Source organism: Erinaceus europaeus, chromosome 11 (assembly GCF_950295315.1).
Source record: "Erinaceus europaeus chromosome 11, mEriEur2.1, whole genome shotgun sequence".
Classification (NCBI taxonomy): domain Eukaryota; kingdom Metazoa; phylum Chordata; class Mammalia; order Eulipotyphla; family Erinaceidae; genus Erinaceus; species Erinaceus europaeus.
This window is the reverse complement of record NC_080172.1, coordinates 71,060,324-71,073,628: the sequence shown is the minus strand read 5'-3', so window position 1 is coordinate 71,073,628 and position 13,305 is coordinate 71,060,324. Positions and strand designations below refer to the sequence as shown.

Sequence of the window (13,305 nt, the reverse complement as noted above, 5' to 3'; positions counted from 1 at the left end):
GACTTTAATACCCAAAGGCTCCAAAACCCAATTTCCCACACCATGATAAGACATCACCATTCAGTGCTCGGCTAAGAAAATAAGTAAAAATAGAGGAGATAGGTAGCACAGTCTGGTGCAAATTCTCACAAAAGACTCAGATGAGCAACTTAAAAAACTCCATTATCCTATGTTCTCAGGAGCCTAACTAGATAATTTCCTTTCTTTCTTTCTTTCTTTCTTCTTCCTTCCTTTTTTTTTTTTTTTTTTACCCATATTGAGTCTTCCTGGTTCTTACAGAATTATGAAAAGTTTAACCAAATATGAGAATGATCAGCAAGTACAAGTGTGTTAAGAAGAGTTATTAGACAACAACAATAACTACAACAATGAAATAAATATTAAAAAAAAGAAGAAGAAGAAGAAGAGTTATTAGGCACAAGGACTGGTGTAAGGATCCCAGTTCAAGCCCCAGCTCCCCAGCTGCAGGGATGTCGCTTCACAGGCAGTGAAGCAGGTCTGCAGGTGTCTATCTTTCTCTCCCCCTCTCTGTCTTCCCCATCTCTCTCCATTTCTCTCTGTCCTATCTAATGACAACGACATCAATAACAGCAACAATAATAACCACAACAACAGGTCCGGGAGGTGGCGCAGTGGATAAAGCGTTGGACTCTCAAGCGTGAGGTCCTCAGTTCAAGCCCCGGCACCACATGTACCAGTGATGTCTGGTTCTTTATCTCCTCCTATCTTTCTCATCAATCAATAAATAAAATCCTTTAAAAAAAAAAAACCCACAACAACAATAAAAAACCAGGGCTCCAAAATGGAGAATAAATAAATAAATAAATAAATAAGAAGAGTTATTAGAAAAAGTAAGTGATGGGTATAGCATACTGGTTATCAGAGGCTACAGGGATTTAGGTTCAGACCTTACACCACCATAAACCAGAGATGAGCCATGCTCTCATAAAAATAAATGCATAAATAAGTAAACAAATAAAATTAAGTTGTGGCTTGGATACAGTGGATAAAGTGGATACAGTGGATAAAGCCCTACACTCTCAAGCATAAGGTCCCAAGTTCACCACCACCACCCCCCCGCCCCCCCGCATTGTATATGTCAGAGTGATTGTCTGGTTCTCTGAGAGAAATGGAGGGGGGAGGGGGATAAAGAGATGGAGAGAGAAAGAGAAATATCTGCTGCTTCACTACTCTCTAAGCTTTCCAGGTGGAGCTTCACGATTGATTCACCTGGCACGGATAAAACTGGCTGGTGGTCTCTGGAACCTCATGGCTGGACTAGGTTGGTTTTAGGTGGTCCTAGCTGCAGTTATGTGCTGATCTGCGTGTCCTTTCTATGCAAAATTGTGCAGTTCCCAACACCTGGGGTACATGTCTGTACAAGGACCCAGGTTCAAGGCCCTGGCCCCCACCTGTAGGGGGAAAGCTTCATGAGTGGTAAAGTAGGGCCGCCAGGTGTCTCTCTGTTTCCCCTTCTCTTCTCAATTTCTTGTAGTCCCTATCTAAAAACAAAAACAAAAAAACTGTTTTGTAGTTTTCATTGAAAAGGTCCTCACCTCCTTTGTTAGATTTATTCCCAGGGATTTTATCTTTTTGGATGCAAATGTAAATGGGATTGCTTCCTTGAGTTCTTTATCCTCTGGCCCATCATTTGTATAAAGAAATGCCACAGATTTATGAGTATTGATTTTGCAACCTGTTACTGTATTCAATGTGTTGATGATTACTGGTAGCTTTTTGGGCAGAGTTTCTGGGGTCCACTAGATATAACGGGATATCATCTGCTTCATACTTTCCTATCTGAATTTTTTTGGTATCTCTTTTATATATATAATTGTTTTATTATTGGATGGAGACAGAGAGACATTGAGAGGGGAGGGAGAGAGATAGAGGGAGAGAAACAGAGAGACACCTGCAGCCCTGCTTTACCACTTATGAAGCGTTCCTCCTGCAGGTAGGGACCAGGGGCTTGACCTGGGTGCTTGTGCACTGCAATGTGTGTACTCAACCAGGCGTGCCACTGCCTGGCCCATTGATATCTCTCTTTTACCTGGTTGCGATGGCAACGACTTCTAGAAGTTTACTGAACAATAATGGTGAAAGTGGACATCCTTGCCCACTTCATGACTTTAGGGGGTTTGTCATATATAAGCTTTATTATGTTGAGAAATTTTCCTTTCACTTCCAATTTCTTGAGGGCCTTTCCATAAATGGATGTTGGATGTTATCAAATGCTTTTTCTGCATCAGTTGATAAGGATCATGTGATTTAAATTTTTTAATATTTTTACTTGTATTTTAATTTCTTTAGTGGGGGATTAATGGTTTACTGTCAATAGTTAAATACAATAGTTTGTACATACATAACATTTATTAGTTTTCCACATAACAATTCAACCCACCACCACCACCACCACCACCACCCCACCCCCTGTCCTCCTCTGCCATCATGTTCCAGGACCTGAACCCTCCCCCCAACCCCAGAGTCTTTTATTTTGGTGCAACACACCAACTCCAGTTCAAGTTCTGCTTAATGTTTTTCTTCTGTTCTTGTTTTTCAACTTCTGTCTCTGAGTGAAATCATCCCTTATTCATCCTTCTCTTTCTAACTTATCTCACTTAACATGATTCCTTCAAGCTCCATCCAAGTGATGAGGTGAAGAAGGTGAAATCACCATTTTTAATAGCTGAGTAGTATTCCATTATGTATGTGGTATATATACCACAACTTACTCAGTCACTCATCAGTTGCTGGACACCGGGGCTGCTTCCAGGTTTCGGCTGTTACAGATTGTGCTGCTGTGAACATAGGCATATACAGATCTTTTTGGGTGGGTGGGTTTGGTTCCTTAGGATTTATCCCCAGGAAAGGAATTGTGGGGTGATAGCGTAGGTCCCCTTCTAAGTTTCTGAGAGTTTTCTAGACTGTTCTCCACAGAGATTGGATTAATTTACATTCCCACAAGCAGTGCAGGAAGGCTCCTTTTTTTTTCTCTCTCTTAAGTAAAATTGGCCTGGAGCCAATTAAAATAATTTTTTAAATTATCTTCATTTCTTGATAGAGGCAGTCAGAAATTGAGAGGAAGGGGGATATGGGAGAAAAAGAGACAGAGAGACACCTGCAGCACTCCTTCACCACTTGTGAAGCTTCCCCCTTGCAGGTGGGGACCTGGGACTCAAACCCATGTCCTTATACATTGCAACATGTGTATTCATCTAGGTGAGTCAACACCTGGCCCCCAGGAGGGTTCCTTTGTCCCTACAACCTCTCCAGCATTTGTTGCTGCTACCTTTTCTTTCTTTCAAGATTTTTTTGTAAAAATATATTTACTTATTAATGAGAAAGATAGGAGGAGAGACAGAATGAACCAGACATCACTCTGTTTACATGTGCTGCCAGGGATTGAGCTCAGGACCTCATGCTTGACAGTCCAATGCCATACGCACTGTGCCACCTCCTGGACTACTTGCTGCTACATTTTCCGATGTAAGACATTCTCACAGGGGATGTTTCATGAGTGATGGGGGAAGTAACACACACACACACACATGCAACAGAATCTCATACTGATGGAAGAAAACAATGAGAAAGAAAGACTCAGTTTCCAACTCAACAGGTGCACTGACAGAATGTGGACCAATAGTTTAAGGTTTCAGTGCCATAAGAGGTGCCTGTCATATGGAAGATTCTGTAGATGCTCATGATATTTCTTAGAAGAACTATTTTTTTTAGACATGGGGAAAAATCTGTCAATAAATATTATAGACAGTTATTTGCATGCTAATTTCCCACAGTAGAGGAGGGAGGATAGGCAATTAGATTGTCTTATCAAATAAAAGCAAAGCCAATATTTATTTACTTATTTATTTATTTATTTATTAGAAAGACAGAGATATATAGCTGATAGATTGATAGAATGAACCAGGACATCACTCTGGGACATGTCTTTTTTTTTTTTTTTTTTATTTAAGAAAGGATTAATTAACAAAACCATAGGGTAGGAGGGGTACAACTCCACACAATTCCCACCGCCCAATCTCCATATCCCACCCCCTCCCCCGATAGCTTTCCCATTCTCTATCCCTCTGGGAGCATGGACCCAGGGTCATTGTGGGTTGCAGAAGGTAGAAGGTCTGGCTTCTGTAATTGTTTCCCCGCTGAACATGGGCGTTGACTGGTTGGTCCATACTCCCAGTCTGCCTCTCTCTTTCCCTAGTAGGGTGGGTCTCTGGGGAAGCTGAGTTCCAGGACATATTGGTGGGGTCTTCAATCCAGGGAAGTCTGGCCGGCATCCTGATGACACCTGGAACCTGGTGACTGAAAAGAGAGTTAACATACAAAGCCAAACAAATTGTTGAGCAATCATGGACCCTAAGTTTGGAAAAGTGGAGAGGAAGTATTAGGGAGGTACTCACAGCAAACTCTAGTGTACTTCTGCTTTCTTACTTTGGTGCCATACTCCAAACTCAGTCATTTCTGCTTTGCGTTTCTACTTCTTTTTTTTTTTTTTTTACATGCATAACATTCCCCAGATTCCCATTTAACAATACAACCCCCACTATTTCACTCATCATTTTTCATGGACCTGTATTCTCCCCACCCACCCACCCACCCACCCCAGAGTCTTTTACTTTGGTGTAATACTCAAATTCCATTTCAGGTTCGACTTGTGTTTTCTTTTCTAATCTTGTTTTTCAACTTCGGCCTGAGAGTGAGATCATCCCGTATATATATATTTTTTTTAATTCAGTTCTGTCTTACAGTGGTGCAGGAGACTGAGCCTAGGACTTCTCAGGAATGATCGTCTCTTTGCATAACCGTTATACTATCTACCCCTACACTGGCACATGTGATACCAGGGATCACACTTAGGACCTCATGCTTCCAAGTTCAATAGTTTATCTAGTGTGCTACCTCCCAGCCACAAAACCAGTATTTATTTTAAAAGAGTAGAAAACACTTGGAGCCAGAAAGACTTTTCTCCCCTTGTACAAACTACCTGGCCAGAAGCAAAGAGACCACTCTAATGTTCTCTGGAGACAATTAGAATTGAAAGTCTAGTGCAAGGACCGGTGTAAGGATCCCGGTTCGAGTGCCCAGCTCCCCACCTGCAGGGGAGTCGCTTCACAGAAGGTGAAGCAGGTCTGCAGGTGTCTTATCTTTCTCTCCTGATCTCTGTCTTCCCCTCCTCTCTCCATTTCTCTCTGTCCTGTCTAACAATGACAACATCAATAACTACAACAATGAAAAACAAAAAAGGCAACAAAAGGGAAAATAAAGAAATAAATAAATAAGACTGTTGCATTGGCAAATTCATGAAGAAAATAATTGATAAAGTGGAAAATAATCTAGAGTAATCCTACAATTGTGTAATCCACTCAAATAAAAAATGGAAAGATGTTTAAAAAGTAAAGAAACTAAATTGGAAATTAATTTGGCATGACTTCTGTGGAAAGCATGTCTTCTGGACTTACTAAAGTGAGAAGTATATAAATAATATTATGCTACCATTGCATTGCCAGTTTTCTCTTGACAGAGACAGAGAAAAATTGAGAGGGGAGGGGTAGATGGAGAGGGTGAGAGGCAGAGAGATACCTACAGCTCTGCTTCACTACTCAAGAAGATCTCCCCCTGCAGGTGGTGAGCAGGGGCCTGAAGCTAGGCCTTTGTGCACTGTAATGTGAGCACTTAAACAGATGTACCACCACCTGGCCCCCGTTGCCAGTTTTCTATACTCTAGAAATACTTAGAAATAAATTATGGGGACTGGGGAGACAACATAATGGTTATTCAAAAGATTTTCTGAAGCTCCAAAGCCTTGGGTTCAATCCCCCCACATCACTATAGGCTAGAATTCAGCAGTGCTTTGGTAAATAAATATCTAGATAAATAAAACAAAAATGGTTATGCTTGTTTCATTACAAATTAAAAAAAAAAAAGTCTTCTGTGCCTGAGGCTCTGAACTTCCAGATTCAATTCCCTGCACTGCCACAAGCCAGAGCTGAGTGGTTCTGGTAAAGATAAGTAAATAAATGAATAACTAAAATTAAGCTACATTTATTTATTCATTTATTTTAATGTTATTTTAAATATTAATATAAATTAATATTTATCCAACATTTTATTTAGAGAGCAAGAGCAAGAGGAGGAAAAGAAAGGACCACATGATGTCTATCAAATGCATGAGGTGTCAGTTTTTGAACTCAGGACCCCATGCCTGAAATTCCAAAGCTTTACACATTGTACCACCTTCCAGGCCACTGAGAATAAAGATTTTATCTGGACACAGTGTAGACTGTTCTGTCTCTTCTTGGAGGCCGAAGTTCCACATGCATAGTCACAAACATATATATGTTCAGAAGATATTCTATGAGAACAATAGAACAAAGTAACCCTAGATTTAACAGCGTTGAAGTGGATAAGAACAGAAGGCAGGATGATAATAACTTTACACCCACAATTATGCAGATGGTTCGAGAACACAAAGCATACAGAATGGGTTTAAAAAGGCCACTGCGTCCCTGGGTGGGCTCGAACCACCAACCTTTCGGTTAACAGCCGAACGCGCTAACCGATTGCGCCACAGAGACAATGTGTACGACTTATGCTGCAGGCCCTAGACAGTAAGCACCTATAGACGCTTGGCGGCTGCAGTCAGGCGTGACGGGGGGGTGGGGGGTGGGGGTGGGGGGAGGACGACGGGGGGGGGGGGAGGGTCACACAATCGTACAGCCTGGGAAAACCTGAAAGCTAACAGCGGCGAGCGGTTAGTTTTGTCCCAGGAAACCAGCTGAAAGGACCGCAGAACAGCCTGGACCAGCCGAGCTCCTCGCCCGCGTCTGGTGGCAGCGCCCGAGGAGCCACCGGGGAGCCACCGTGCGAGACTCAGCAGATGGGGGGCCCAGTGGAAACCTAAGGCCGGTTAGGCTCCCTTCGTCCCCCAAGATTCACCGCCCAGTGAAGAAGCCCACCCTGCCCAGGGGCCTGTGGGGACAGCGCGGATTTCTGGGTCCCAAACCGGAGTCCTGAGAGCAGGAGACTTTATGAGGTCGCTCTGTGAGAAGGAATCCGGGACATATAAGGGCGCTCTACCAGGACTTACTGTATCAATGCACTGCTGTTTTAGGCTTAGCTTCTAGTTCCAGGAAGAACCCTGAGAGTGGAAATGATAGTTTTCTTGTTTAAATTATTTGCTTACTTACAAGAATGAGAGAAAGAGAGAGAGATACTAGAGCACTGCTCAGCTCTGGCTTACGCTGGTAAGGAGGTTCAAATCTAGGACTTTGTAACTTTGCCAAACTACTATGTTATCTGCCTCACCCTGACTGTTTATTTTTATTTACTTATTATTATTATTATTTTTTAATGAAGCTGTGGAGAGGTCTAGGTATAGTTTGAGGAATAATGGGCTAGTGTTGCAGAAATGATCCCCAAAGCACAAGACTAGAGCTAGTGCTTGGTGAAAGAGAGGAGTTTATTACACCGGTGTATAGGAGACTCCTGATCACTCTGGGAAGTTCTCTTTCGCACCTTCACACCTTGGAAAAGTACACAGTTTTATTGTGGTCCACCTCCCCAAAGAGGTGGAGGGAGCAGTTTGTTTCACTGTTACAAAGTAGGCAGAAACAGACAAAGGCAGTCTGTCACTTAATTGCCCTGGCTCCCCACCTGCAGGGGGATCAGTGAAGCAGGTCAGCAGGTGTCTATCTTTCTCTCCCCATCTCTGTCTTCATCTCTTCTCTCCATTTTTCTCTGTCCTATCTAACAAAGACGACATCAACAACAACAACAACAATAATAATAAAAAACAAGGGCAACAAAAGGGGAAAATAAATAAATAAATAAATAAATAAAAAGTCAACCAATTTTAAAGACCGTGGGAGAACTATAGCGGTTATCCATGGGTGTGGGGATGGGGACACAGACCTTTAGTGACAGGAGTGGTGAAATAAAAATAAATAAATAAATAAATAAAGAAAGAAAGAAGAAAAAAAAAAGGAATACAGCAATTTTATTCTACTTTTAAATTTTTTAAATTTTATTTTATTATTAGAGACATAGAGAAATTGAGAGGGGGAGGGGACATAGAGAAGGAGAGAGACAGAGAAACACTTGCAGCCCTGCTTCACCACTCGTGAAGCTTTCCCCCTGTAGGTGGGGACCAGGGGCAAGAACCTGGGCTCTTACTCACTGCTATGTGTGCGCTTAACCAGGTGTGCCACCACCGGGCCCCAAATACAGCAATTTCGGTGGTTCACTGACACGATCATTTTAGATTGAAAATAAAAAGACACCATTCCCCCAGACAATAGCTTAGGTCACCTGCATATTAGATGTCAGGTGTAAGCAAAAACTAGTTGGATCATGGGTCCCTTGGGATACACCTAGAATAGACCTACTAGCTTTTTCCAAAATGGAGACCCCAAATCTCCATCCACAATATTCTCGCCTTTAGGTTCATGATTAGTCATCAATTTGCTCTGCTTTCTATCTTAACTCTTTTTCAGCCACCAGGTTCCAGATGCTACCATAATGCCCACCGGATTTCCCAGGGCAGACGACCCCACCAATGTGTCCTGGAGCCCCATCTCCCCAGATCCCTGCCCCACTAGTAAAAGAGAGAGACAGGCTGGGAGTATGGATAGACCTGTCAACATCCATGTTTGGCAGGAAAGCAACTACAGAAGCCAGACCTTCCACCTTCCGCACCCTATAATGACCCTGGGTCCATGCTCCCAGAGGGTTCAAGAATAGGAAAGCTATCAGGGGAGGTAATGGGTTATGGAGATTTGGTGGTAGGAGTTGTGTGGAATTGTACCCCTTTTATCCTATGGTCGTGTCAGTGTTTCCATTTTATAAATAAAAACTTAAAGAAAGAAAGAAAGAAAGAAAGAAAGAAAGAAAGAAAGAAAGAAGGAAAGAAAGAAAGAAGGAAAGGGAGAAAATACTAAGAGTCAGGGCCAGGCGGTAGTGCATCTGGCTAAGTGCACACACTACGGTGCACAAGGACCCGGACTCAAGTCCCTGGTCCCCACCTGCAGGGGGAAAGCTTCACAAGTGGTGAAGCAGGGCTGCAGGTGTCTCCGTCTCTTTCCTTCTCTATCTTCCCCTCCCCTCCCAATTTTTTTCTGTCTCTATCCAACCATAAATAACTTATTTAATTAAAAAGAATTGGAACTGGCAGTGGCAAAACTGGTTGAGTGCACACCCTAGAGTGCACAAGGACCTGGATCCAAGCCCCCAGTCCCCACCTGCAGAGGAAAGCTTCAAAATGAAGCAGTTCTGCAGGTTTTTCTCTGTCTCTTTCCCTCTCTGTCTCCTCCTTTATCCTCAATTTCTGACTGTCTCTATCAAATAAATAAAGATAATAAAATTATAAAAAAATTAAAAAGAATTTCAAAACATTTAAAAAAGAAAGTTGTCATATATATTATATTATATATATTACAAAAAGTCAGAGTAAGGCTATAAATCAAATTCTTTTTTTAATTGTTACTTTAAAAAATATTTATTTCCTTTTATTGCCCTTGTTTTTTTTTTATAACTGTTGTAGTTATTATTGTTGTTGTTGTTGATGTCATCGTTGTTGGATAGGACAGAGAAATGAAGAGAGGAGGGGAAGACAGATAGACACCTGCTGACGTGCTTCAGCGCCTGAGAAGGGACTCCCCTGCAGGTGGGGAGCAGGCTGGTCCTTGTGCTTTGCACCACGTGTGCTTAACCCGCTGCGCTACCGCCCGATCCCCCCCCCCCCCTTTTTGTGCCTCCAGGGTTATCGCTGGGGCTCGGTGCCTGCACTAAGAACCCACTACTCCTGGAGGCCATTATTTCCCATTTTGTTGCCCTTGCTGTTGTTGCTGCTGGATAAAACAGAGAGAAAGCGAGAGAGGAAAGGAAGACGGGGGGGGGGGGGAGAGAGAAAGATAAACACCTACAGACCTGCCTCACCGCTTGTGAAGCGACCCCCCTGCAGGTGGGGAGCCGTGCTCAATCCCGGATCCTTCAGGTGGTCCTTGCGTTTCGCGCCACGTACGCTTAACCCGCTGCGCTACCGCCCGACCCCCCAAATTCGGATTAAAAAATTATATTTACTTACCTTTTTGTTGCTCTTGTTGTTTTTTATTGTTGTTGTAGTTATTGTTGTTGTTATTGATATCGTCGTTGTTAGATAGGACAGAGAGAGGAGGAGAGAAAGACAGACACCTGCAGACCTGCTTCACAGGTGAGGGGGAGCTCGAACCGGGATTTTTATGCCGGTCCTTGCGCTTTGCGCCATGTGCGCTTAACCCTCTGCGTTACTGCCCAACTCCCCGCCAGTTTCATTTTTAAAAGTCGGAGAAAAAGAAATCTTCAAATGTATCTGAACTTCTTATGTAGGACAAACCTCCACAGATTTGTTCAGCATTAGTTTCGGCCACAACCCCTGTTCCCTGAAATCAAAATCCTTAGGAGGACAGAATAAGATCTAAATCACTGCAGCAGCTCCCCAAGGAGGCAGTAGGGTTTCCCTTATTAAAGGTGTAATTTCCAGGCAGAGGATACATAATCCGACCCAAAGCCGCCACCCTGAAGAGGGTGAAAACCCTGGCGCCGAGCCACGTCCACGCACCTGAGCAGCCAAACGTGAGGAGTGGCTTGCTGACATGGCTGGTTAGCAGGTGGGGAAGGAGGGACACCCAGCCTCCTCCGAGGAACCCAAGATTTAGGCCTGGGCGTCCTGAAGGGGGCGCTGGCGTCAGTGGCGATGGGAGACTGCAGGATCCGGGTCCAGCTCCGGGCTGGGAGTCTAGGTGGAGAGGGGGCTCCTGCCACGCGGTGTGGGTTCCTCAGCCCGGAGTCCTTTATGTAGTTGGGGTCCCAGGTCTTAATCTGTACCTCTCCTCGCCGCCGCCTCCACCCAAAGGCGCCTCTCCCGGGCGACCCTCGGAGCCGGCGGCCTGGAGGAGGCTAGTGAGTGGCCACACGCTGTTTTTTAAAGCAAGTGGGGCCGGAGCAGAATGGCCTTTTGCACCGATTTGGAGACCACGGGGGGACTGCCGCCACTGCCAGCCCGCTGGCCCTTGAGATGTCAGGGTAGGTGCAGTCCCGTTAGACAGGGAGAGAGAGAGGGAGAGGGAGAGGGAGAGGGAGAGGGAGAGGAGAGGGAGAGGGAGAGGGAGAGGGAGAGGGAGAGGGAGAGGGAGAGGGAGAGGGAGAGGGAGAGGGAGAGGGAGAGGGAGAGGGAGAGGGAGAGGGAGAGGGAGAGGGAGAGGGAGAGGGAGAGGGAGAGGGAGAGGGAGAGGGAGAGGGAGATACTCCTGTGTGTTCCCTGGTGGTCTAGTGGCTAGGATTCGGCGCTTTCACCGCCGCGGCCCGGGTTCGATTCCCGGTCAGGGAAATTTTTGTCCTCTACTTGGGTAACTCACTAAACCTCATATGATTTCTTCTTCCACCAGAACCAACGCAAACATTCCCAGGCCTCCTTTCCTTTAGTTCCCCAGCCGCCAACAGCACAGAAGGCTGTACCAGTCTGTGTGTGTGTGTGTGTGTGTGTGTGTGTGTGTGTGTGTGTGTGTGTGTGTGTGTAGAGGGGGAGTTGCAGGTGGTGGCGCACCTGGTTCAGAGCACACACTACAGTGCCTAACTACCAGGGTCAAGCCCCTCGTCCCCACCTGCAGGGGGAAGCTTCACGCGTGGTAAAAACACAGCTGCAGTTGACTCTCTGTCTCTTCCCCCTCCCCTCGCAGTCTCTCTGTCTCTGTCTTATAATAAATTAAATTAACCATCCTTAGTCTCTGGGTAAAGCCACGACTCCAATACCCTGCAATCGAATCTTTTCGAAAGATCTAGTAAGGTATCTAAAAGCGGCTAGCAGCAGTCGGCTTTCCCTTATTAAAGGTGTCATGTACAGGCTGCCGCCTGCTGCTACACAGGGACAGGACAGGGACAGAGACACGGATCCGTTTCTGGAACTCCGCTGGGTCCCCGAGGAACGCTCTGCGAAGCCACTTCTCGAGGCCGAAGTGGCTGAGGAAGTTGGCACGTCGGGTAGTAGACGTGGCTCGGAGCGACCCGGGGGCCTGTGTCGGCTCTGCGAGAGGCCCCTCGGAGCCCCTGGGCCGCTCGCCGCGGCTGCTCGCCACTCGCCTCCCCCGCAGCTCTGGCGCTCCTGCAGGGCCCGCCTCCCCTGCGTCGGGCTCCACAGCGAGACCCGGCCCAGCTCCCAGCCCAACGGCCAGCTTGTGATGCTGACCTCGCGGCGCTTCGGGTCCCTGGGGTCCTCCAAGACAAAGGCTGCGGGTAGCCGTGGGACAGTGGCCTTAGGTGCAAATATTCACACTCGCAGGCTCAGCGGAGTCTTTGGCGGGTGAAAGGAGGGAGCTCGCCCGCCAAGGGGGAGGTGGTTGCCAAAAGTTCCTCCTTAGAAGAGGGGGGGGGGGTGGGCTGCATACTTTGGGACTCTCATTGCCTTCTGATGAGGAATTTCATCAAGACTTAAGTTGTCACAATATGGAAATGAGGTGACTTGTTAAGTGGCACAGTTACTTAGAGTCCTGTGGTGGGAGGCAAAAGTAGAACCTACACTGCACGATGCATTGGCCGGGAATTGAACCCGGGTCTCCCGCGTGGGAGGCGAGAATTCTACCACTGAACCACCAATGCCTCACGAAGGCACAAAACTTAGACATGCCTACAGAAAGAATCTCCAGCACCAGCAAGTGACTGGAGAAGAAGCATAGGGGTGGGCAGGGTTGTCTCTGTGAGAATACCAACACGCTCCAAAACTGCTTTTCGTCTTCCTGTCCGGAAAGCAGATGACAGACCCTGGCGGGCCTCTCCTGGGCGGTGTCGCTGGGGCGGCAGGACGCTTGGCGAGTGCTGTCTTTCCATGGCCTGTCACCTGGGCCTTCCTGGGAATGGAGTGCGGCAAGTAGGTGGGAGGTGGGTCGGGGCTTTATGGGGTTGGGGATCTGGGCTGTCCCCCTACCTCGACCTCCACCTCCACCTCGCCTCTTCTGGATACTTCCTCCAATCCCGGTTGCCCACCTCCTCATGCCACTCATCCATCTGGGAGTTCTGAGCTGTGAGGCCCAGGCTTCTCTCCCCGGAATTTGGACCTGGTGTCCTGGCAGGGGCTCTGTGAGTGACCTAGGACTCTTTGAGCATGCAGGAGGAGCTGAGGCTAGATAGCATAGTGATTATGCAGAGAGAGACTGTGATGCCCCAGGCTCCAATGTCCCCCTTCAATCTTCCCTGCACCACCATAAGCCAGAGACTGAAAAAAAAAAAAAGATAGAAAGAAAGAAAGAAAGAAAAGGAAAAGGA

The 13,305-nt window shown here is 46.1% G+C and overlaps 3 non-coding genes across 3 annotated transcripts; 1 reads left to right on the top strand and 2 right to left on the bottom strand.

Annotated features, from left to right (window-relative positions):
• Window positions 1-6,516: 6,516 nt before the first annotated feature.
• TRNAN-GUU (transfer RNA asparagine (anticodon GUU)) lies at window positions 6,517-6,590 on the bottom strand. Its single transcript has one exon. It is a non-coding gene; the product is annotated as a tRNA-Asn (tRNA).
• Window positions 6,591-11,305: 4,715 nt separating this feature from the next.
• Window positions 11,306-11,377, top strand: TRNAE-UUC (transfer RNA glutamic acid (anticodon UUC)). Its single transcript has one exon. It is a non-coding gene; the product is annotated as a tRNA-Glu (tRNA).
• Window positions 11,378-12,571: 1,194 nt separating this feature from the next.
• TRNAG-CCC (transfer RNA glycine (anticodon CCC)) lies at window positions 12,572-12,642 on the bottom strand. The gene has a single exon. It is a non-coding gene; the product is annotated as a tRNA-Gly (tRNA).
• Between the last annotated feature and the right edge of the window lie 663 nt (window positions 12,643-13,305).